Source organism: Pteronotus mesoamericanus, unplaced genomic scaffold, assembly GCF_021234165.1.
Source record: "Pteronotus mesoamericanus isolate MK-2021 breed Mesoamerican mustached bat unplaced genomic scaffold, CSHL_Meso_final scaffold_1186, whole genome shotgun sequence".
Taxonomy (NCBI): domain Eukaryota; kingdom Metazoa; phylum Chordata; class Mammalia; order Chiroptera; family Mormoopidae; genus Pteronotus; species Pteronotus mesoamericanus.
In genome coordinates, this window is record NW_026555302.1 from 1,245,351 (window position 1) to 1,270,326 (window position 24,976).

The 24,976-nt window shown below is 42.9% G+C and overlaps 1 long non-coding RNA gene across 1 annotated transcript; it reads right to left on the minus strand.

Annotated features, from left to right (window-relative positions):
• Window positions 1–926: 926 nt before the first annotated feature.
• Window positions 927–24,624, minus strand: LOC129081962 (uncharacterized). Its single transcript, XR_008530355.1, has 3 exons — window positions 24,521–24,624; window positions 8,850–9,054; window positions 927–1,049 (listed from the first exon to the last, which is right to left on the minus strand). It is a non-coding gene; the product is annotated as an uncharacterized LOC129081962 (long non-coding RNA).
• Between the last annotated feature and the right edge of the window lie 352 nt (window positions 24,625–24,976).

Sequence of the window (24,976 nt, forward strand, 5' to 3'; positions counted from 1 at the left end):
ATAAGAATCAGTGATTATGTTTAACCAGTAGGAGTCTACCACGTACCTCCTCTCCTTTTGACATTCATAGATAAGGTTCTCGATTGTGCAATCACCGGCGCAAACATCCCCTCAGACATGCTGAAGGGACAAGGTGGGAGACATTCATTTCACTTACCTTTGCCCAGGCTGTATTTGTTCTGCAGATAATAAACTTTGGACTTCTTTACCCAACCAGTCATCTTGCACAAACAGTAAACTCCCTCAAAACTTTCTGTTCCCATAGGACCCTTGAGAAAACAAAATGAAAAAAAAAAAGCCTGATTAGAATCTACTTTCTTCGGTCAACATCCTAAAATTGAGCAATTTCTCAACATCTTAAAAGGGACTGTCCTGGGGTCAGTCTGAGAGTCAGTAAACTCCCTATTGATCAGAGAGCTGAAATCAGTAATAACCGGAGTCAGAATTCTGAGGTTGCAAACCCTAGTTTTGTAACTGTTTCCTATTCCTTCACATAGTATCGGGAAGCCCTTAGTCACATTCGTCCTTCATAAGCAGTGTTTTCTAAACTTTTAGGTCATGAACTTCTCTCAACCAAAAGAAAAAAAATTAAGTCATATCCAACCTGTGTATTTTTACTTATAAATTACATATGTATGACTGTACTGTGTGTCAACATATACCCCCCAAAATTCTTTATTTAAGATGAAATAAAGAATTAAATAGAAGGTTTAATATGTTCTTTCTGCACAGGATCATTTTGGATTCTCCATGGGGTGTGGATCTCTTACTTTTGAACCCACTGCTTTAAGATTGCTGTGACATGTCTTCCCTGAGAACCAATCACCACCTTGCGCTAACCAAAACCTGTTCTCAAGAAAAGATCTGCTAACAGTCCTTATCATTTTTAGTGAATAAAGACTCACCATTGTATTAATACTTCCAGCAGGATTTGCATTTTAAGTGTATACCTAATTATGAGAAGAAAGCTTCATCTCATGTTAATGTAATACCAGGAATAGCAAAACAATCCATGATTTTTGGAGGATGGAAAATGTTTCCTGGTGGCCCTGAAATGAGACAAAGAGGGAGCCTCTTTGGTAGTGAAAAGGCAGGGGCAGCACCAAAGTTTGTGCATAGAAAGGTTTTAGGGACAGCAAATTGGTTAGAAGAAGGAAGAGTAGGGATGGTGACCAGGAGATTTTTTCCTGAGGCCAACCCCAAGTTTCTTCTAAAATTGCACGTTCATTTAGGAGTCAGAGCAGAGGATGCTTAGACATTATAAAGGAGGAAATGTAAGTCCTCCAAGCCATGCTTGTGACTCCCTCAACTAGTAAAAACAAATCTTGATAATAAGCTCCCACGGACTGACATGGAAATTCAAAGGCATAGCAGGTAGCCTCAAGTTGAGGAATAAGACTTCTGTAATTTTTTTAAAAATCAGTTTTACCTTAAATAATCAACCGCAAGTATTCACATATAGCTCAAGAACTTAACGTTTGTCATGAATTTATGAAAAATATTTTCCCAGGTGAGTAGTAACCTAGATTATTTTTAATCTTGCAAATGTGAAGTTGAGGTGCTTTAAAAACCTAAATAACCCATTAGACATAAGTATTTATCTAATTCATCAGGCAGTCTACTTGGTTGTACATTATAAAAAGAAAGGAAAATGGAGCATGAAGCATCTCAATCAGCTGCTGAAAGACATCTCCTGTATATGTACGTATACATACACGTATACTTGTGTCTACAAAGAAGCTCGTGCCATCATTCAGTTTACCATACAGTTGGGCAAATCAGGTGCCCCCCAAAAGTTGCAAACTAATAAATCTATCAGCAGACACAAAAGAACATAACACACAACGCATCAAATAAGTATGTACTGGACAAATGAAGAGCAGGCTATAATTAAAATGTTATGAATATCCAGAGAAAGTAGGAACAGGCATTTCAGATAGATAAATAAATGGCATGACAAATGGAAGAATTTTAATTTAGCAAATCGTAAGCAGGGGACCCAAGAATCACCAGTGTGAGGAAAGTATCCATATTGATGAAGTATGATCTATGATATTAAAGTTAATGGATTGACGGAGGAGCCTTGTAATATCACAATTGAGCCGAAACTTAGTTTTGCTTGAAACATGCTGTAGAATGTCCTTTCATGTTCTGTGAGATAACATGGATATACAGACAGAAGAAGGCACAATAGTTCCGTGGCAGAGAACGTGACAAGTGTGCATAGGAATACTGCCCGCCCTTGGACCTTTTCAGGCGTTGACCTTTGTTTCCACCATATCAAGGTATTTCTTGTGTCATCATGAGCCCCTTCCCCCAATCCCTCCTCACTGTCACCACTGAAAGGACATGAACTGTGCCAAAAATGATAAGACCTGAGGATTGCTGAACAGCACCAATTCTGTCAACATTCCTGCTCTGAAAACTCCTTTCACTTAATGATCTTAGCTCACCTTCCTTTAATGACACAAAGGAGAAGAAAAATGAAGCAAATAATCAAATCCTTCTCTCCAGAAGATAACTCTCAGGAGGGAAACGCAAAGATACCACTTGTGCAGTTTATCCTGTGTTGTTTGGGTTCCCCTCCTGCTTTGTGATTGTCACAAGTCACTCCACTGCCCTGCACCTGAACTGTTCCAAAGAGGGAGCGCATGAGGAGCAAAATCGGATTTTTCAGCCTCTCTTGTATCCCCTGATATGAGTTTAAAAGCTCCTTTCAGTCCCCCTGCACAGCAGGAACTCAACATGCTAAGCCAGAGGTGAATGTCTGCTTTGCTCCAACCATGTTTTAAGGGATGCATAGATGAATCAGCTCATCAGTCTGATCATCAAGCTGTGGACCAGAGAGCCCCAAAATGACCAGCCACAAATTATCAGCATAGCTGTTTGTCAGCCTCATAACCCAATACACTCAGGATCGAGATTTACTGTTTAGCAGTTGATTGTAGAAACTGTCAAGTCAAACTAAACTTAATTAAGCTAGATTTTAATCTCCACAAGGACAGAGCCTATGCCTGTTTTGTTCAACACTTTTCCCCAGCACCTATCATAGTGCATGTCACATAGTAGGTGCTTGTGGCAGCTTGTCATTAAAATGACCGCTATCAGTCCCTTCCTTCCTTGAATGCACAAGCCATTCTACTTTTGTGAGGTGAAATCTATTACTCCAACACCTGGAATCTGGGATGGTTAGTGACTGCTTTGACAAAAAGAAGACTTCCAAGGCTAGGTCTGAGGAGGCTTTGCCGCTCTTACCAGCATGTTTTAGAACACTTGCGCTGGAAGAAGCTGGTCTCAACATAAGAAGGCTGATTACCAAAAAAACAACAAGTTCTGAGGGCACCCAAGCTAATTACATAGAGAGAGAGAGATATTCCCAACTAACCCAATGACAGATATATAAATGGAGAAACCTTTAGATAGTTCTAGCCTCAGTTACCACCTGACTGCAAACCCATGAGGGACTCAAAGTAAGAACTGCCCGGCTGAGCCCATCACCTTCAAGAACCAAGAGTGATAATACATTGTTTCATTAAGTCACTAGGTTCTGGGTGGTTCGTTGTACAGCAATAGATAACTGGGGAAAAACGTTCTATGTTTATTGATTAAAGTTCTAATGTTAATTGATAAAAGAAGCCACTTAGAATAAAGGGTTCCTAAATAAACCCAATGAATCCATTAAATAAATTATTAAGGTGATGTCAACAACATAAATATTATCAGAAAATTGGACAACTCTGTGGATAATTAAGGCCAAGAGGAAATCTGCTACAGAGTAGAGAAAGTAATTTTTTTGAGAGTGGAATTTTCCAGATTCACTAACCATCTTGACTGTATTCATTAGATGATTGCTCAATGCCCTACTTCCCTTTATACAAAGTAAACTCATGATTGTGTTTCAGCCGTGAGTCTAGGTGCAAAGTAAGAGAAAATATACTAACTAACAAGGACCATGGGTAATCAAGGGAAATAGATCTTGTGGAGCCTGATTTTGCTATGAAGACTCTAACTCTTCCCTCTATTCTTTTAATTTTGTAAAGAAGATTTTGGTCCAGGTACACTGTGTAAAACTACTAAATATAGCCCAAGATCAGGGTGGGTGGGGATGGAAAAGAGAGGCTAAATGCCGGGCACTGGCAGCTGTTACCTCACCACATCCCCCATAATTGTGCTGTTATGCACACAGCACTCGTCAGCTGGATACAGGCACCACCTTATGATGATACAAAGATTAATTAGTGACATGATCCATATCTTTCATTTCTTTAATGGGTGTAAATAAGTCAGAGTCATTCTATCATTATTTTTACCGTGGGCACAATAGGTTTACCCTTTTTTTGGTGAGGAAAATAAATATTCAAGAGGATGTCTTTAATCTTCCACAGAGCTTTAACTTTGTACCTTTCCAGATGAAATCACACCAGGGTCTGGCCCTCCCTTTCCTGAGCATCCTTTCCTTATGGCTGAACAGGTCCTTTCTAACATTCAAACCCACCCCACCTGCCCTTCACTGAGATACTCCAAAACCTGCCCCCATGTGTACTCAAAAATCTCACATTCCCAAAGAGGTCCCAACCCTGCCAGAGCACAAGGGTAGTGTTCAAAACCAAATGAACAACATACAGAAATACTTTGTAATTCTACAGAGCCAACTTGAGAATGCTGTCTAAAACAAAAAATATATGATTGACAGTCTCCATGAATCCAATAAACTAGGCTACTGTCGAATCCTCCTCCTTCTGGCTGTGCAGAGAGGACCCCAGGTCACCTGTTGAGCAAGCAGCTCCCCACGGCCACTCTGAGCAGGCTAGGACGGAAGATGGCTTAAGCAGGGGCAGAACCTAGGGCAGTCATTAGGGAGAATTATCAGATTCTGTGGACAGGAGTCTTTGAAATCTGACTTAAACACATGAGGACAACTTTATTTGCTACTTATTCTGTTGTCATTCCAGTCAAATCAATTCAGGACAACTTATTGTCTGGTATGGCCTGGCACTGGGGATAGAGAATTGACATAAGCTCTGCCCCCAAGGAGCTTCCAAGAGAAAATGGGTTGTGGAGGGAAACTTGAATTTCCTAAGGGAAAGACAAAGGAGAGCTTGTGCCAGACATTTTTTGTTGAGACTCAATACGAAGCATCTTTGTTCTAAGGTCTCTTCTGAACTACAGGTCCGAGAGCCTGAAAACTACATTTCCCAGGGTCCCTTGCCAGGAGGATTCTTGGTGTAATCTGCCACTGAGAGGCAGAATCCTTGGAAGGTGGAAGGCAAAGGCAGTTTTTATCAGTAGCTACAAGTAGATGTGTGGGCACTGGCAGACAGCAGAGTTAGGGGCTAGGTGTCTGCTGCTGAGCATCCCCCTGAGCATCGCCACCCCTGGGTGCTACAGGTAGCTGAGATCGTTAGTGGCAACTTGGCTTCCCTGGGGATTCCTTTACTTCAGATTCCCTGAAAGTTAGTAACAACCTCCTTGGCCTTTACTCCCTAGCTCTCCCAATGATTCTGTAAACCTCTAATTCCTTACATGGAATTTCTTCATCATGGAAATATATCTAATATATAAGTCAGAATGGGATAGGCATATTTTGGTAATCAACCAGCCCCAACTCTGAGCAGCATAACAAAGTACAGATTATTTCTTGTTCAGGATGTAGACTGAGTGGCTTCTATCTTGTAACTACACTATATGAATACACGTCATCCAAGATCGCTGAGGAAAAGGAAGAGAGAACATAGAGAAAACACATGTGCTCTTAATTCCCTGGACCAAATGTGGCACAATACTTCTGCTTGTTTACATTCCATTAAAAAGTTGGTTCTGCCCTGGATGTGTGGCTCAGTTGTTGGAGCATCGTTCCATGCACTGAAAGGTTGTCAGTTCAATTCCCAGTCAGGGCACATACCTAGGTTGCAGGTTCAATCCCTGGTTGGGGCATGTAAGGTAGGCAACCAATCAATGTTTCTCTCTCTCTCTCCCCCTACCCCCCAAACCAATGGAAACATGTCCTTTGGTAAGGACTATAAATAAATAAATAAATAAATAAATAAATAAATAATTGGTCCTGTGGTCCCAGTTAAATTGCAAGGAAGAGGGGACTGCAGTCTTCCCCTGTGCCCAGGGAGGAGAAATGGTTTGGTGAACACATTGCCTTATGTCTGCCATAAGCGGCTTCTATTTTTCTGACTAAACGAGACTGTCATATTTGGTGCCAAATGTGGTGTCCTGTAACAAAACTCTAAAATATGAGGCATCGCCTTTGTAGTCAGATCGCTGGAAGCAGATATATTAGGCTCGACGGCTGGAGATCCATATCGGGCAGTGGAAAAACACTGGGCAAAACTGTTGCCTTTAGGAACTTGAAAGTCAGACCACATGACTCTTGGGCTTGTAGGTGAAAAAGAGCATGTGTTGGTTGTTACTGGCTGCTTTTCACAATACAAGAAAAATAGAATATCAGGAAATCATTAACTGGCTCTTAAACAAAGATGAAAAGAAAAAGCACTTGCTTCTAGAGCACCCTGCTGATACCAGTTTCCATATTAGTCAAGGCAAGTAATGCTTGCTGATGTAACAAGCAATCCCCAAAAGCTTAGAGGGGTTTAACCTACCAACATTTACTTCTCACTCACAAAAAGTCTAATGTGGATATTCTTGGTTGGGCAGCTAGCCTGGGCTCCACTCCTTCACAAGTCATTCAGGGATCAGATTCCTTCCAGGTAATGGCTCCACATCTTCTAGATATGGATGACATCAAGGTTGTCCAGCCAGAAGATGGAGAGGGCAACGTATGGGGAAGGGGAGTAGGGAGAAGAAAAAAACTAGACACAATGTTAACTGAAAACAAGAGTGACACACGTCTCTTCAATTCAGCTTCTTTTCCACTGATAAGAATTAGTCACAGGCTCCCATGTCATTGCAAAGAAGGCTGGGAAATGTAGTCTCTGGCTGAGCAATTGCTTCCCCAAAACATCTCTATACTGTGGAAGTGGAGGATAAATCTTCACTGGTCGGATAGCCATCTCTGTCACGGTACTATAAAGCTTTAGGGGGTTTTTCATTTGGTGTGGTATGCTATTATTCCCCCACATTAATAAGAGCTTCCTCCTGTTCTTTCCAACTTCTCTTCCTTTTTCCTTTGACATGTACTTTCTCTCTTTTGTCTCTTATTTGATCTTAACTTTCCTCTCTTATTTCACTGTTTAATGATCATTAATTACAGCATTCCACTCTCCGAGCCATTTCTAAGCATGAGGTCAAGAGAAAAAGATGGGCTGTCATCTTGTCGATGTGAAAAATAAGTCATGTCTGTGTCTTTTCCTTCCAAATCAAATCCCATCTGATTCTTACTTTATAAGTAACAGACAGTGCAATGGGGAGGTTAAAACAAATCTAAGAGGGCAAACAAAATATATGCAAGATCGTAGCTATTTGTAAAATACACTTCCCTGTTCCATGTTCTTCCTTTTCTTCAGGTTTCCTGCTGGCTTTGGGGGAAAAGTTTCAAGTATTCAGCTGTTTTCTCTTTATTCACTTGTTAACAGAGAGCAGTCACATACTGATAGAGACCAGTCATTACTGCTGGATGAGGCAGGAAAAGGTCATTTACACAGTTTTCAACTGTCCAAGAACACAATCATAGTGTTTAGGGAGCTTTCTTTCAGTCACAGATGCCACTTCCATCCATTTTCAGTTTGAGGGAAGAACTAAATATATATTTCTGAAAACGTGAAGTGGGAACATTCTATAATATGCACATGCCACATTCCTCCATGAGAGGTAACCAGCATGAGTAGCTATTTCTTCCCCCAGAACCTACCTCATTCTTTGCTTTATTTGGGGGCTTTAGAACAGAAGAAAAGCCTTTAGTTCCTATCCCAACAGTTCCTGTCCTTTGGAAAAATCCCCAATGTCATGAGTTGGGATTGGCCTGCTCAGAAATGTGAATTTTCTAACTTTAACTGAAATCCATGTGAGGCAAGGCTCAACACTGTCAATTTTGTTTGATCATTTGTCAGAGTCCCCATAAAGTCACAGCCTCACAGCATCTTTCTATTTCTGTGTTTGCCCTCTTTTCTGGTGGGTCAGTTGATGTAAAGCCAGAGCCCTGAAGCCTTGTCAAGTTTCTAAAGACCCTTGTGAGTGCAAGAGCAAAAATAATAACAATACACAACATGCTTTATATATTAGCCAGACACTGTGCAAGCATTGATTCATTTAATCCTCTCAGAAATGTTGAGGCAGATATTGTCATTATCATCCCTATTTTATGGATAAAGAGACTGCGGCTGGGAGATACCTGTTGAGGAGATACATCGATGAAATGTTACTTGAAGAACTTCAGCTTGACTCTACTTGACTGCAAAGCCTGTCATTTAACCCCTCTACCCCCAGTCTATTTCCATAGAAACTACCGAAAGAGTTAGCATAATGATGTTGGGAGGAGAACAGGGCCAACAGCAGAAAACAAGAAAAACATGCAAATTTCCATGGAAATTAATCATAGCAATAATAATAATCGCCAACATTTTTTGAACACTCATTATATGGCAGGCACTGTTCTAAATCCTTCACATGGATTTAGAATCCATGCGACCACCACAACGATCTTAAGAGTTTAAGTGTTAACTTACTACTATCATCCTTTTCTTTTTCTTTCCATCTTTCTCCGCCCGCCCCCCCCCCCCAAAAAAAAAGTGAAGCACAGAGGAATTGAGTCCAGGATGACAACTGGAAATCAGCAGAATGTAAGCAGGTTGAAAGAAGAGCATAATGAATCCATTGGTTTTCCACAGGGATAAGAATGGGCAAACTGGAACGGTAACTCTGGGCAGTTCTTCTGCATAGCTTACCTCCTGTGCTTCGCTCACAGGCAGACCACCCCGAGGTAATGAGAATCCAAAGCCGCGGCCCAAGCTCCGTCCTCAGTCTGAATGTAGAAAGTGGGATGATGCCCATGTGTCCCCAGAACAGTCCCTCCTTCCTCCCTCACCAGACCAGGAGGCTTCCAGTGCCAAGGAGCTCTTCTGTCCCATTGAAAGCAAAGAATGGTTGCCTCTGAAATAAGTACAAAGAGCAAGCAAATTTAGTCAGTTTATGCAAAACACAAAATGGCATCTGCCATCTGGAAAAACACACCAAAGCTGTGAGCCGTCAAGCCCCTTTCAAGATTTTGGCATGTAAAATCAATATTTTTTTTTTTTTAAGTCTGAAAGGTCCATGTGAACTCTCAGTTTCAGTAAATGTGATCCCCCTCCTCCATCCCTGTCCCTGGCTGTCCACTCTCCCATCACATGCATTCTGCCAGTTAAAAAAAATATATATCGATACAGATATGTAATACACGTATTTCCTCCTTCTCAGTGGTGCTAAGATCTCTGAGGAGAGAAAGAAGGATTTTTTTAATAAAAGATAATTTTAAAAATCCTCTTTTACATTTCAAATGGTTTAAACAAATATACTTGCCCTGTATTGAGTATACACAAGGGTAGGCAAAAGTAGGTTTACAGTGGTGACTCTTCAAAACACAGAGTTTATTCTATTATTTTTATTACTTATTTATTATTTTCCATATGAATAGCTGTAAACCTACCCTTGCCCACCCTGTATGTCTGGAAGCAAAAGCCCAAAATGTGTGGATTGATGCTACTGTTGCCTTTAGGATCACAGACTCCAGACGGGGCCTCCGCGTGGTCTCCCTTTAAGGAGCTCAGGAGAGGAGAATGAAGGGCGTGGCCCAGGCTCTGCCTTGGTGCCGGGCAGGGAAGCAGGGCATCCAGGGAGAAATGTGTCCAGCAAAGAGAAGCGGAACTAAGACGCTGGCCATGCTGATGTAACGGTTACGGTGACATGGAAAGACCTGGAGACCTAGAAAATCACTCGCGGGGCGTGAGGAGGAGGCTGGTCAAACCACACAGATCGAGAAGGGAAAGAATTGCAGCTGAGAGTGAAGTTATCTATGGGCTTGGGATCCAGGAGGCTGAAGCATGGTCAGAAACAGCAAGTAAGACAAGAACTCTAGACCAACACCCATGCAATGGCAACTAGAATGAAGGAAGGGGTCCCTACGGGCCAGCGACCTGACATGCATTAGGTCATTGTCACAACAACCCTATGAGGGAGGTACTTTACCCATGACAAAACGGGGGTCCTGAGAGAGGTGGCATGCTGGTAGCAGTGTCTAGATTGAAAGAAGGATAGTCCGATTTTCAGAGTCTATCCCACCCTGTTTCACCGACTGGCTTATAGCCTAAACCATGAGACTACAAACTCTCCTCTGATGGTGGAACGACAGGTAAGTTTTATTTAATGTACTGCTCTGTATTTCTCTATTCCCTATTTTATGATCAAAACGTTTCAAGGGTTACTAAAAAAAGAAGCTGAAACTTCCATAATGAAGGAAAGGAGCTGAAACTTGGTTAATGAAGAAAACTTGGTTTTCTCAAGAGCAGGAGGCCATATGAGGCCAAAAGCTGGTTTGAGGATCTGAGTGACAACCGGGATTGGCCCTGGCACTGCTCATCTGTCCATGTCAGAGTCCTGCCTGTGACGTATCAGAGTGTGTGTGTGTGTGTGTGTGTGTGTGTGTGTGTGTTTTATCTGCAACCATTCAGCTCTTCCCAGGACAACAGCCTTCCAAGGCTGAGGGTGATTCCCAAAGTTGGACCTTTGGGAGTAGGGGGGGGATTGTGGAGGACAGGGATGATGATCTAGGGGACGGTTTACCTCTGCCGGGCCAGTCTGATCAGCGCATCAGATTCTCCACTTTCTGTTGTCCTTTCTAAGATGTATTTTCTTAGCACAATCTATGCATGTGTGCGTGAGCCCTTGCTGACTCGTTCAGTCATCTCCCGCCTCCATTTAGAAGGGCCTAGTGATGATATTTTTCAGTTGCATTAAAATAAACACTCTTTTGATCATTTCTTTACCCTTGCAATTTAGAGAGACATGCCGAAGTTTCCTAGAAGTTAGAGCAGTGTGTGTAGCCAGTTGCAATGGAAAAAGGCATAGCTTGAAGACCTTGAGGCCTCAATTAAAATCCTAGCTCTGCTGCTTATCAGCTGTGTGACCAAAGGACAATTTATTTAACTTCTTTTGTCCTCCATTTCCTCATCTGTAAAATTCAAGATGCTAGTTAGAAGGATTGGACTGGCACAATAAATTATTATTATTATCATCATCATCATTATCATCATCAGAAACAGTAACAATAGTAGATGCTATAACACATAAGTTCCCGCAGAAAACCCACTCCTGCCACTTCTGGGAAGTTAACAACATGCTACAAAAATGATGTGACAATGGACTCCAACATATTATTGAAATGACATTCTCCAACTCCAGGGGCTGAGGAGCTTGTCGCTATCACAGAACTCCCTTTAGGGCAGTCTTTTGAGTGTCACTTACACCAGTTTGGAAGTAATCTGCTTGCTCGCCCTTCCAGCAAAGGATGTCACAATCAGCTAATGGAAAGTGACAAGAAGGGATATAATGAATGAGGGCGAGTTAAAGTTTGGGATACAAAAAAAAAAAAAAAAAAAAAAAAAAAAGAGCCTTGTTCTTTTCGGGAATGCACAATGCTAAGCATACCATGTTAAATCGTGCGTGTCAAATAATGGACTAATTAAGAATCTTCATCCATTTTTTTTCACATCTCATTTTTGTTGCCCTTTCTAAGATGTATTTTCAAATTAGCTCTTAGCTCTTTAAATAAGTAACAATGGGAAAGAGAAGAAAAAAGAAACCTTGCCTATCAGAGATGCACAAGGTAAACATAAAAGGAAGTACTCAAGGAATGGAGATGGGAGCTTTGTGGGAAATGTCGGGAAGTTTTACAATCAAAGCAGCAACTTCTTGAATAATGGAATTTAATAACATATAATAAACTATGATCCGGGAGAACTCTGATTCAATCCCACTAATTGTTTGAACCAGTTAAATGAAGGCAAAGTTTATCATGCCAGCACGCTGCTAATGCCACTGAACACTGCAGGGGACAGACAATTGTTCCCAGCTGCCTACCTCCTCTCACCCAGAAGGCACATGGTCCCTGTCTTCTAAACACGAGGCTGAATCTCCAGCCTTCAATGGCAATCCTAGTTCTAGGACTTTAAAGTCACAGAAATGTAATTTTTGCAATCAACAAACTATTGTATTAAGTAGAGAACAGAGGGGAAACTAGATACAAAGCCTACAATTACGTTATAAAGAATAATAACCACTATGCTTTCATGCTAATGCCAGAAAGTACAAAAACCTATAATAAATCCAGTTGAGCACAAGATCTTAAGCACTGTTTTTCTACCTATATAGTTCTGCTATATTAAGGTAAGCTCCAAATAGAAACATGGGCTTGTTTTTCATTGTTATTAAAAAGGGTGCTTTAAAAAAAAAATTGGATCATTTTACCAATGTCAAAAAATGGAAAGATATCATAGGAAAAAGTGATTTTCTCTGTCATTACTCATTGATTATATCTAAGCATAAAAATGAAGAAGGGAATTGAAGCAATTATCTGTGTAATTCAGGTCTCCTCCCAAAAACGAGAGGTTTCTAATAAAACATACTGTTTCTGCCTGAATTATCAAGATAATAACCTTAGTTTCTACTTTATTTTATTAATGTGGACCTGCGTATTGATGAAAAATATTTCATAATCCTTTAAAAGACTTGTTAGGTTTTTATGACCATTAAGTGTATTTTTTTTGTATGTAAACTTTAATGTACCTCAAAAATACACTCTCAGATTCTATAGAACATTTTGCGAAGCAGCTATTTAAATGACTAAACCTAAAAAATGTTAAGAATAAGCATTAGCTTCCCTTTATCAAAAAGGTCCATGAAATCTTGGTTACATTTGGGGACAGAAGGGGGAGCGAAATACCTTTGTAAGCCGATAGTCTAAAAACAGGAAAATTAGTATTGTGCCACGGCTACGAGCAGCTAATAAAGAGAACATGGTTAAAAGAGATTAAGGTTCAAATTAAGGTCAGAAAAGAGACTGATTGAGGAAAACTGTCATGTTCCGTTGCATGGCGGTTTAAGTGAGACAGTTTCCCCCTGAATCAGTCTGAGGCTGAAAAATTACACTGTTGGGGTTAATAAAGAGGCTGGGCATTTGTTTGGACTGAGACTTCAATTAAAATGTTATTTGGGGCAGCCAGAGCTAATGTCTTGCTTAGAGGTAAACTGAACTGCCTTTTAAGAGGATGAAAAAAAAGAAAAGAAAAAGAAAAAGAAAAAAGACCACCTAACCTGTCAAAGACCCTGAATAACTGGCAGAAAGAATTGTGTTTGCTGGACCTGTGCCCAACTCAGCAGTGAGCATTCTTAAGGGCTCTGTGACATCATCTGAGGCAGCTGAGGTTTACTGAATTTTTGATTGTTGCACTGGGTGAGGAATCTAGTGTTCAGCTGAGCCTCTTTGAGACAAAGAAAAAAAGAAAAAAAAACCTGGTTGGTGAAATATGCCAAGGTTTTGTGTGTGTGTGTGTGTGTGTGTGTGTGTGTGTGTGTGTTAATGCCACAAATGGGGTGGGACCAAGAATTCTGGGTCTTAGTCTCATGACTCTACCCCAGGGACAAAAATTGATGAATGCAGTTCATTGAATTGCTGAGTCCACATCAACTGGCCCATAGTTAAAAATGAAAACCACCGAAGTTTGCTTTCCTTTCTCTTCTTTACAGTGCACGGAAATCCCCCCTGAATAGGCTCCTCCTCCTTTACATTCACTCCTGTCTTCCACAAGGATTCATTAAACATGTTTACTCTGGCCAACCTTGGTCAACAAAGCAGACGTTTCCCAGACATTATGAGGCTTGGAGTCGGGAAGTAAAAATAAAAATAAAAAAATACATTGGTAAGATGGAAGGAAACAGTGTGGAGATAGGGATATATTCCATTTTTCTCCAATCTTTTTCTCAACCGATCCTGAGAGTAGTGACTGTTTGAAGATCTCATTGTTATGCATTGGGAAGGGAGGGGAGGGAGAGCTGGTCAATGGCAGATAGAAAATATGTGATTTTCTGTTGGGGAGTTTGGGATCTGGTTGTGGAGATAAAGAGAGTGATGCACAGAGAGAGGGGGTGGGACAACTAAAATAGATTGGATTGGAGCCAACATGAACTTGGAGCATAGACTTCGATTGGTGTTGCTTGTCCAAAGAGTGATACAAACACAGCAACGAAGTCCTACCTCGGGGCAGAGCAAGAAAAGGCCCCAGGGCAGGGAATGAGACTGTCCTGTGAGAAGTGCGGCCCAGTGACAGCACAAATAAAGGTGTGTGAGGATCCAGAGACGGGGAAGGAGCCCCTCCTATTGTCTGTTTCCTTCATGCTCTTCGATTTTCTTAAAACCAGCTCTAGAGAAGGGACCCAATTTGCCTGGATCTCAATTCAAACTGACCCCCAAAGCCCAGTTGTCTCATTCAAACTAAAGAAGAAAATTATGAAATCATGAATTCCCCTCTCCCCCTTTTATACCAAAATGAAAACAAAAGTAAGCTAATGGGAAATGTTTACTTTTCAAAATATCCTTTAAGAAGATAAGGCTCGGACTTAAGCTACACAAAGGCACGGATTTCCCCACTGAAAAAATGGGGAAGATGACAGTTTGAAAGCAAAATGCCAATAACGAGATCACTGCAGTGGGAACAAGGGAGCCAGCAAGCCGAGAAGGAACACAGCATCATGAGAACCACGTCTGTCCAAGTCGTGGCAAAATCTGCCAGGCCCAGATTGACTTCATTAGTCATTTAGAAGCACACAGATCACAGAAAAAAGTCCTCCTCCTCCTCACTGAGAAAAAGTTGATCATCAGTATAAATAGAAACTGATTAGAGCACCAGTACTTCAAAGCATAAATATTTCATTCACCAGCCAGTTGCTATTTTGCCCTTGGTAATTAAGAAGAAAGTATGCAATGCTACCCTATGCAAGGTGTGACTGTAATCAACTTTAACAGGAAATTAGGTTTGATGTGAACCCATATTGGGTTTGGAGTAAACACACAGACGACATTGTCCCAGATGCAGTCGGGGAACTTGGGAGAAATAAGCATAACTATACAACCTCATTAACCCTCTTCATTACCCTTTGCCTTTTTGGGTTTATCTGAACCAATACGTTTCTCATTCAGCCAATGGTTGTCAGGTACTTTCTAGATTCCGGTATTGTGCTGGGTATTGGGATTCTACACTTAACAAGACAACTGCAGCTGTTCCCTCTTATTATCCCCAACTTACCACCAGTCTTCTCTGTCCCCTCACCCACCCAGCTTTGCTTCTTTTCAGAATGTTTCTCTCAACCTGACAAGGCTTCATACTTATATTTGTTTCTTGTTGACTGTCTCACTTATTAAAAGGCAGGTGCCATGGGCAAGGACTTTGACTGTCTCACTGTGTGGTTTTCCTGACACACCTAGGCCACACCAAGGGCTCAAAAGATATCCATTCAATGAACAAGACTTACATTCAAATAACTTACTCATCTCAATTCCGAGAAGCAGGATAAAGGAAAACTATAGGCGTTATGAGCGTGTAAAGTGAGAGTTTCTAACCTACAAAATGAGGGAGGCCTTTCCTGAGCAACAGACATTTAAGTTGGACCCTCAATAAAGAGAAGGTTGAGAAGGGGTTAGGAGGCTCTCAAAAAGAGGTGCATGTGAAGAAAGGTGCTTGTGCTGTTGGAATCACAGGGAAAGGAAGGTCCGTGACGTGGAGACATGGGGAGAGTGGGGAGGATTTTAAGAGATGAGGCAGGAGCTGCAGACAGGAGCCAGGTTATGCAAAATCTTGTAGGGCACGTTCTGCAGGCTGGGTTTATCCTAAGAGCAATGTGAAGAGCTTAAGCAGAGACATAGCACAATTCCCAAATTATGAATCTCTCTAATCAACAGAAAGTGAGCATTTTAATCTGTGCATTCTGACATTAACTGGGCATGAGAAGTAGCTGGAATATTTCAGCATGGGGAGAAGAGGGACGCATGAAGACTTAGTCATATTATTGAGCATGTTGCCAAGGCACCACATCGCAAGAGGCAACATGGGGTGGGTGGTCACAGCACCAAGATGAGAGGGAGTCTTGGTTCCCAAAGAAAAGAGAGACTAGAACCTAGCTGCAGGTGGACAAAGCGCCCCTGGGGAAAAGTTAGCAGGAACTCAGAAAACCGCAGTGAACATGTTGCCTGTCTCTTTCTTGCTCTGAGGCCATCACTACAACATTAGGCTCTTCCTTGTCTGTCAGGACAAATTTTGCTGCCCTTTCTACCACCAGGCCGCCCTGGATGCTTTGAGCTCCAACAGTAAGAGGCCACCTCAGGCTCCCCATGCCCAGAGGCAGAGTGTCCCCTCCAGGTCATGCACAAGCTGCTTGTCATTCTATCCCTGTCCACCCTCATGGAGACTCCGAACAAATTGCTGGTCTGCCCGTGAGGGAGGCACCCGATAAAAGCGGATTAAGATAAATGGTGGCTTACTTACTGAGTACCTGTTTTGTGCCAGGCTCAGTGTTAAGGCCTTCTTATGCATTCTCATTTAATCTTCACAACAATCGCTTAAGGCAGGTATTGCTAAAATCCCCAACTTGCAGACAAGGAAGCTAAGGCTCAGAGAGGTATGGTGACTTCCTCAAAATTTCTCTCACTATGCAACAGGGACATGAACTCACTTCCGTTCCTCTCCTAAGCCCAGAGTCTGATTAATTACTTGCGTAGGCTCACCTCTTCCCTTGATACTCCAAACTGCCACAGAGATAAGCCTCAGAGCTGCTAAGTATTTTGTATCAGTATATGATGTTCATCGCTACCCTACCCAATGTCTCCCCAACCACACTGTGAGTGCCTCAGATGGCTCTCATTTACCGTGATATCACCAATATTGAGCATGGTGTCTGACTGTGATAGAGATGTAAATCAATGGATGCATATGCCCAAAGTGATTGGATATAAACTCTAAATGTGCCCTTTAAGAAAACATGTTATCTACAAATCCAAACAGACGACTGATAAACTGAAGAAGGGTCATTCATGTAACAAGAATTCATTCCCTATCCTGCCCTCCGTCCCCACCTACCACGAAATTCCTTTGCATAGTGGTTTTTCTGGTCAACTGAAAACCTGGCTCATTTTCAAAATTAGAGACACTGATATTGTGTCACTGCATAAAGGGAGAACATGAAGACCTTTATATGGCGGCACATGAGTCATGGGTCCACACACAAGCTGAGAGGACATGCAGTCAAGGAGCAAGCAGCAAAAGGAAGTATTCACTGCTGCCCCATCCTCTCTCAGCAGTAGCGAAAAGCCGTACCTCATCTAAAAAGGTAGAAAGATGAGAGAGAGTGCTTTTTAAACTTGGAATCTGTCCCACAGAAATATTTAACACAGAAGTACAAAAGCTCAAATATGCCAAACCGGCCCAAATTCAGAAGTTGGAATCTTTCCGATGGGATTACTATACTAGAAACAACATGTTTAACATGTTTATTGGCTCATAAAAGACACGTCACCTAACAATTCATACTAGGGGGTCTGAGGGAAATAACTCACCCATTGTGAAGTCAATGTTCAAATCAATATCCCTAGGGGAGAAAAATATTGCTCATTGATGGAGATTGATTTTTTCTTTTCGTTAAGAAATTCTCGAGGGGGTTAACATTTTTTTTCCCTCATGAATGTAAGTAAATGTGCCAATGTCAAGGTTTCCTAGCCTGAGTATTATACTCAAAAATTATTAGTATAATTAAAATGCCTTTCAACCTATAGCTACCAGTTCCACTTTTTTAAAAAAACCTTATTTTAATATCCAAATGATAGGACCACAATTTGTTGTATGTCCTTTGTTTTACCTCACAGCACTATTATAAGTGAGATACTTTGTGATGTTTTAAAACAATAAAAAAAAATAGCACAAAAACTAAGAATACTGGGTCCAAAGTGTATTTACATACAAATTTAATAACAACTAATTTTTTAAAAAATTTCTCACCCTTTCTCCCTTACTTTTCCGTTTTTCATTTGTACCCCCAAACAATTACAATAACACTGAATCTAACCATTTACTGATTGCCTTCAAAAAAGCAAGATGTTTTAATGGGCCAAAAGAAAAAAGGCCAAATTTAACTGGTTTTCTATTTAACATGTTGCTTCGGGCTAGTGAATCTTTCAGACCTATTTCCAAGGCTACAGTAGATTATATTGTGTAACTCACAGATTATCTTTTTAGGCCAAATGTGTGATGGAAAGAAAGCTTGCTTTTTACCTTTTTGAAACTCAAAAGTTGCATAAGAAAGGACAGATGGGTGATTTGGGAACAAAAGAAATGTCACTCAATTAATGTTTGTTGAAAAGGGTGTCACAGATCATTGGCGGAATTTCCTCTCATTGGCAACTCCTCCAAACAGCCAAAGATTAATTGAGCACCCAGGCTACTGAGTTCCACGAGGAGAGGAGAGTAACATGTTGGTGATTTGCAGAGGCTGAGCTGTGCGGTCAACGGAAGTGTGACTGGATGAACCATCTTCAATGTGGAGAAATAACGCCACTGATACCTTAGTAGCAAAACGTGTGCCTTTTGTTGTTCTTTTTTCTGTGATGGAGATGGAGTCATATCAAGCCACACTCTCATACACCATTCCCCTTGTATCTAAAAGAACACATTTTTCAAGTGGCTTGAACAGATAAAAGGAGGAACAAAGTTCACCGATTGGCACATGGTCATGACCTACAATTTGACCTTAGAAAAGTCTCAAACCACACTTAATACATATTGATTTTTCTCATCTAGTAGTATAACTACGAGCCTATAGTAATACATTAAATCTTGTACAGAACAAAGCAAAACAAAAAATAATTTTTTTAATTAAAAAATACTAAGACCTACCTAAACCCCCCTTTCTAAAAATTTGCTTTTGTACAATGTAAAAAAAAAAAACAAAAACAAACAAACCAAAAAAACCACTTGATCCATTGGAAGTATCAAAATCAAATATTAATTAATCTTTTAATTTTTTACGTATTTAAAATTCAAAAATCACATTCATGCTTTGATAGAGCTGTGTGGTTGCTTATCGCTTAAAAAGCAGTTCTCCTTTGATCGCACATTGAAGAGGAGCGTACACTGAGAAGCAAGCAATCGGAATATCTATCTACAGAAACTGGCAATAAACCACAAACTAAGCTGAGCGAGGCAGAGGAGAGAAAATATGGTCCTCCAGGATGCACAAAATAGTAACAACCAGAACATAACTGGGATGTGATTCAAACTGACCTAGAACCAGAAGTGATCTTCAGCCTGTTCTATATACAATAGAGAGAGAGAGAGACAGAGAGAGAGAGAGAGACAAAGGGGCAGGGGGGAGGGGGGAGAGAGAGAGGGAAAGAGAGAGATTTCTAGAAGTTATTCAAAGGAGTTAACCTAAGAAAAGATTTCAGTGGCAGGCACAGGAATAACTTTACCCCTTTTATGGTAATCCCTGAACGAGATCTATAGCAGGCTAAGGAGACATTTCTACCGAAAGGCTGGAACTAACCCTCCCACTAAAGCAGGGTTCTTGAAGGTGTCAGCAGGATTTGGTTGACTGGGCCATTAATGGTGCTTTGGTTAATTATTGACTGATTAGGGATTTACCTTATCTTTCCATCAGGAGCTGGCTCAAGACTTAACGGTAAGCAATTTAGAGCCAGGGTGAACCTAGCCACATGCCTTTTCTTCTTCTCCTTTGGGTCACTTTAGGTTGTCCTTCCCCATAATTTACGTGCGGATCAGAATGGCCAGTCGTTACAGTGCTGGGGAGTCCTCAGGACTGGCAGTGAGAGGGGCCAGCTTCATGGTGAGTGGTGTCCAGAGCAGGCGTAGAGGGGTGCTTTCCTTTGCAGAACTTTGCTTATTGGTCCAGGTTTTCCCATGAAATCCCTGGGGGCAAAGTGGGGGGGGGGGGGGAAGCTATGACTTTTTGTCTCTGAAAGTGCTGGTGAAGCCGAAGGGCAAGCGTCAGCCCCGCACCCCGCAAGGCGGCCCCTCTGTTGAAGGCCTCTTGGCAAAGCCAGGGAATCAGCACAGGCAGCGCGGGCCCAGCTGCCCCAGATAAGAGGTGGCCCGTGTTAATGTACAGGCTTCCTCTGCACCTCAGCAGGGCCTTCCTTTTCTAAACACTCTCCCTTTAATGTTGGCGAATGTTGTTTTTCCATTGACTCAACATCTCGGCCTCTGGTGGTAAGCCAGTGGGGAAAGTTGGAGCGGGGGAGGGAGGAGGCCGGTAGGAGAAAGTGATGCCAAGGCAAAAAAGAGAGCGGGACAGTCAGCCACATTTCCAAACAAGCCAGACACCTGCTTTGGAAACAGGGACCAAGCCTAAAATTCTTGCTTCCTCTTGATTCAGATCAGCCTTTTGTTCCCTGCATGTCTGTGACCATAGATCCTGGGCCCCCTCCCCACCTCACTGCCCCCTTCATCGGCACCAGATTCCATGTGAAAACCACCACCGTGAAGGATTCATAACTTTTCTCCATAAAGGGAAGGAAGAATAGGAGTAATTGGAGTGAATTAAAGAGGGAAAAGAAATTTAGGAAAGAGGTGAAGGAGAAAGTGGCAGGAAAGCAAGAAAGTAGAAGGAAATTAGGAAAACAGAAGCGGCGAGTGAGAAAAGACACAGACGCCTGGGAAAGAAACGCAGAAGGAGACTAAGAGGATAAAACAAAAAAATAAATAAACAAAAGGAAAGGCAAAGGAGAACGACCCCAGAAAAATAAAATCTAAAATGAGAGTTTTCCCCCAGAAGCTTCGATTTTCAAGCTATGGGACAGACCCTGGCTCAAGGATGGAAAGCAGTCCCGTCCCCAGGCTCTCTGGGCAATGCAGGGTCAAAGGGCATCTTCAAAACCAAATCTTGATTAGAGCCAGCTAAATGTTTTGACTTGAAGGAGACATGAAGGATTAAAAAGCAAGAGCAGCATGGGCAAGAAAGAAACAGGAAAAGAAAGAAAATTAAAAAAAAAAAAAACTTGTGGGAGACACAAAGGGAATGATAGAAAACACTACTGAATCAGCTAGCCATCTACTAACAAGCTGCAAAGATTTCCAATGACAAGTTGTCACATTAGTTTAGTGAAACTGAAGCAGTATTTATCCCCTTTCCTGTGCTTAATCTCTCCCTGCGTGCCACAAAAACATGCTACCACGTTTAATAGGATTAGTTTCCTTCACTTTCTCGCCCCCCCCACCCCTTTTATTTTTTACAATTCTATTTTCAGCAATACTGGGATCCTTGAATTCACGGACTTCCTGCAGTGCACAGCAAAACCTAGCATGCGTGGTTTTTACCCTTTAAAGACTTTATTTGAATGTGGAAAAAAAAAAACATGGTAATTTGACTATTTTGTACCTTTTCCCCTCAATGAATTTCAGAGCCCTCCTGGAAGTCTCATTGCTCAGAGGGCAGGGGAAGGAGCTGAGGGTAAAAGGGTCAAGAAAGGACCAGGGCTGGGAAAAAGCTGACAAAGCCCAGCGTCTGAGGAGGTTATTCTGGCTCTGACTGTGCGCAAACCTGGGTTCCAATTGCAGCTGCTACTTACTGGTTTTGTGGCCTTGATCAAGGGGTGACACCTTCCCCCACTGATCCCCATTTACTCTTCCAACCAGTGGGGATAACTTTAATTAGAGCTATCGCAAGAACTACACTTACCTTTTATTTCTTCACTTTCAAGATTCACTTTTTTTTTACATTACGTTTTAATATGTTTCTGAAATCAGTTTGACTTACGATGCATGGTGTATTAAGGTCCTTGTGTTCTCCTTTTCTCCCAAAAACCATCTTTAAATTGGTGGCGTGTCTTATAACCTATGGCGTTATGGAAACAAGGTGGAAGTGCCAGGTATAAAGCACCCAGCACAGTTCAGCCATAGACCATGCTCAGTGAATGCCAGAATTATTATGAAGGGGACCAAAGTTTCGCCACCTGGAAGAGGCCTTTTGGGATATCAATTTTAAGCTGGTTATTAAGAAACAAAAGACTGAGAAAGAAGCTTTGGCCCTCCCCCCTCCTCTTTCCTGTTCAAGACATTCAGACAGAAAAACCTGCCTCAGGAAGGAAATCTTAGGATGTTCCCTTAGCCTAATCTGAATTAAGTATAGCAAATAAGAGGGCTTCAGGCGGGGGCCTGTTGGCTAGAGACCCTCTGCCTCCTATTGCCTGAGTTGTCTATGCAGAGCTTGCCTGCCTCGTGTGTTCTGCTCTTCTTCAGCTCTCTGAGCATCGTGCATTCTCGCTTCCGAAACCTTTTCACCATTGGCAAACATGTCACGTATACCCCATGTTGCCTCAGTCTTTGAAATTTCCATGTTTATATGGATTCCCCATGCATGTGTATTAAAAACTGAATTTTATCCTGTTAATCTGGCTCTGTTAATTTGATTATCAGCCCAGCCAGAAAAACTTAGAAGAGGGGATGAGACGCTTTATTTATTTATTTACTTATTTTTTTTGCCCTCACACTTATTACTGCCTGTTCGCCTCCTTCTTCATTCTCACTGAAAGATCACTTTGGAATATTGAGAGGCATGGAGGTGTTGACACTTCTGCCCCTCATCCAGATTCTTCCAGACTAGTGCTCCTAACTGAGGTTTCAGAAACCCGACCTAATCAAACACAGATAATAACTGTCCACCCAGGTTGGCAAAGGACCAAAATCGTCCAGTCCGCTCTGCTCACTCAACAGGGTCACCAACTGCCATGTTTAGCAGCGTCTTGCAAATAGTAATTATCTGTTGAATTGAATTATTCCATCTTCTTCAAAACACTTGGGGCCACGGACACCCTCCTGCCCTTTCCCCTCTCCCCTCAGGCCCCGCCACCTGAAGATGGGGAGGAGAAGAAGGGGTCAACTCACCTTGTCTGGGAAGGCAAAGGTCCCAAGGGGACCTCGGGAGTGAAGGAGCGACCCTGGCCTAGGGTGGCGATGGAGGGGACACGGAGGAAGGTCTGCGCCAGTGGCCTGTGCGAGGGTGGGGTGGGCCGTGGGGAGGAGTCTCTGCAGGGACACGCAGGGCCCGCTCTTGGAGAGGGGAGCACAGGGAGCCCTGGAGCCCAAGGCGCAGTGAGGCCGGCCTGGTCAGGCAGGCCGCGCCCTCGCCGGCCCCAGAGGAGACAACCTGATACCCTGTCTGCCGGGCAGCGGCCACCAGCTGGGGTCCCAGGCCTTCCTGCCACCCTGGGATAAGAGTTCGCCAGCATCTTCAGAGTCTGGGCCAGGCTGTCAGGGCAGGAGAGAGGCAAGACCCAGCTCTTCTCCCTACCCCAGTCTGAGCAAGGGCCAACGTCAGCCTCCTTCCTGTGGGTCTTTCCTCCCGCCACACCTCCGCCTCTCAAGCCACACTGCCGCATCTACCACCTGCCGCCCAGGGCGCTGGCTCTCCTTGCTCACCCCCACTTTCTTGCACCTCCTGCCCCCCCAGGTACATGCTGCCCCCTATCGAACTAACTCCCACCTCCTCACTTTCCCCTGTCTCTGCTCTCTTGCCGCCCCCAGCTATAGGCTACCCCCACCATCCCATCCACCTTCTGCTAACACCCCTCCCCACCCGTCCTTCATCGATCCTCTGGTTTTACACCCCCACCAACACCCCCAACATGCTCCCTTCCCTCGCAGTTCTCCCACCCCCATACCGACTCGCTCCCCTACCTGCCCTGCCCCTCCCATACCCTGTCCTCAACCCAGCCCTTCTCCTCTCTAGACCTCTGCCACCACCCCCACCTCTGCCACCCTCACACAAGTGGAGGCAAAAGAGCTTCTTTCACTCTGAGGGTGGTTGCGAGTAAGAAACCAGTAGTGGCCCTATAGCTTGACTGCTGATGAGTGTTTCTCTGTAGTTGTCTTGAAGTCCTTTGTTTTGTCCCCTGGAGTCACAGACATTCCCTGTCCCCCCCTTCCCCTGCCCACACCAAGCTCACCCTACAGAGAGTAGCCAGAGAGCAGAAATCTTCCACACCTGCCTAAATATATCCCCAAACCCTCCGAGGACAGGCATCTAGCTTGATGGTTGGGCTTTCCCTCGTTCAGGGAGAATGAGTTCCTTCATTAGTGGCTGGGCCCACAGACACCCCAAGCTGGCAATCTCTTCCTTACCCCCTCCCCCACCAAAACATCGGGAGTACTTATCGCAAGCGTTCTGAGGATACCAGCAAAACACCTTCCTTGGGATGTTTAATGAGCCGCTCACAGCCCTCTCCGGTTCTAAAATTGTCAGCCTCCTTGATCTGTTCACTGCTGGTTCAGCCCATTCCATTCCTCTGGCTTTCTTCCCTCACACTACTGTAGAGTCACAGCCAGGGATGGCGCTTTCCCACCTAGCTTTCTCTTTCTCACAGCTGTCTTTGGCTGGGCTCTCTCCTAATTACCTCGAGGTGTGCTTGTACTCATTGGTTTGAACCTACTTTTATGAAGGACTGCCTTTCACTACATGTAGATTTGAGGGAGTTGTTCATTCAGACATGTAAAAACATAATGATAAATTATATATATAGTTTTACCTAGGAATGTTGACCATCTTTGCCTCCTTGATGTTCCCTCCTTGAATAGAATGTGTTGTCCTGTGGCTTCTTCATTGGTCTGATGGGCAGCTTCTATGGGAAAGATTTCCGTCTAGAAAGCAGGGAAGGCGAAAGGACCAAAAAAGAAAGAAAGAAAAAGCAAAATTCAGACTGATAAATGCCTTCTGCTGACCACTGGGCCTGATGGCCAGGCCTAGGTTCAAGGACACACGGTGTCGCTTCCAAACACGCACCAATTCGAATTTATATTTTGTGGCCTGAAAGGTGGGAAGGTGAGCATACAAAGTGTCCAAAGAAGCAACTAGGCATGAGCGAAAATCTGCACACACATACCTGTGGAATGACAGTCCAGTTAGCCTCACCAAAACATGGGGGGAGGGGGGAGCCCCAGTGTGTGGAACACACATTTGTAGACCAGATAGGTTCCATTTATTG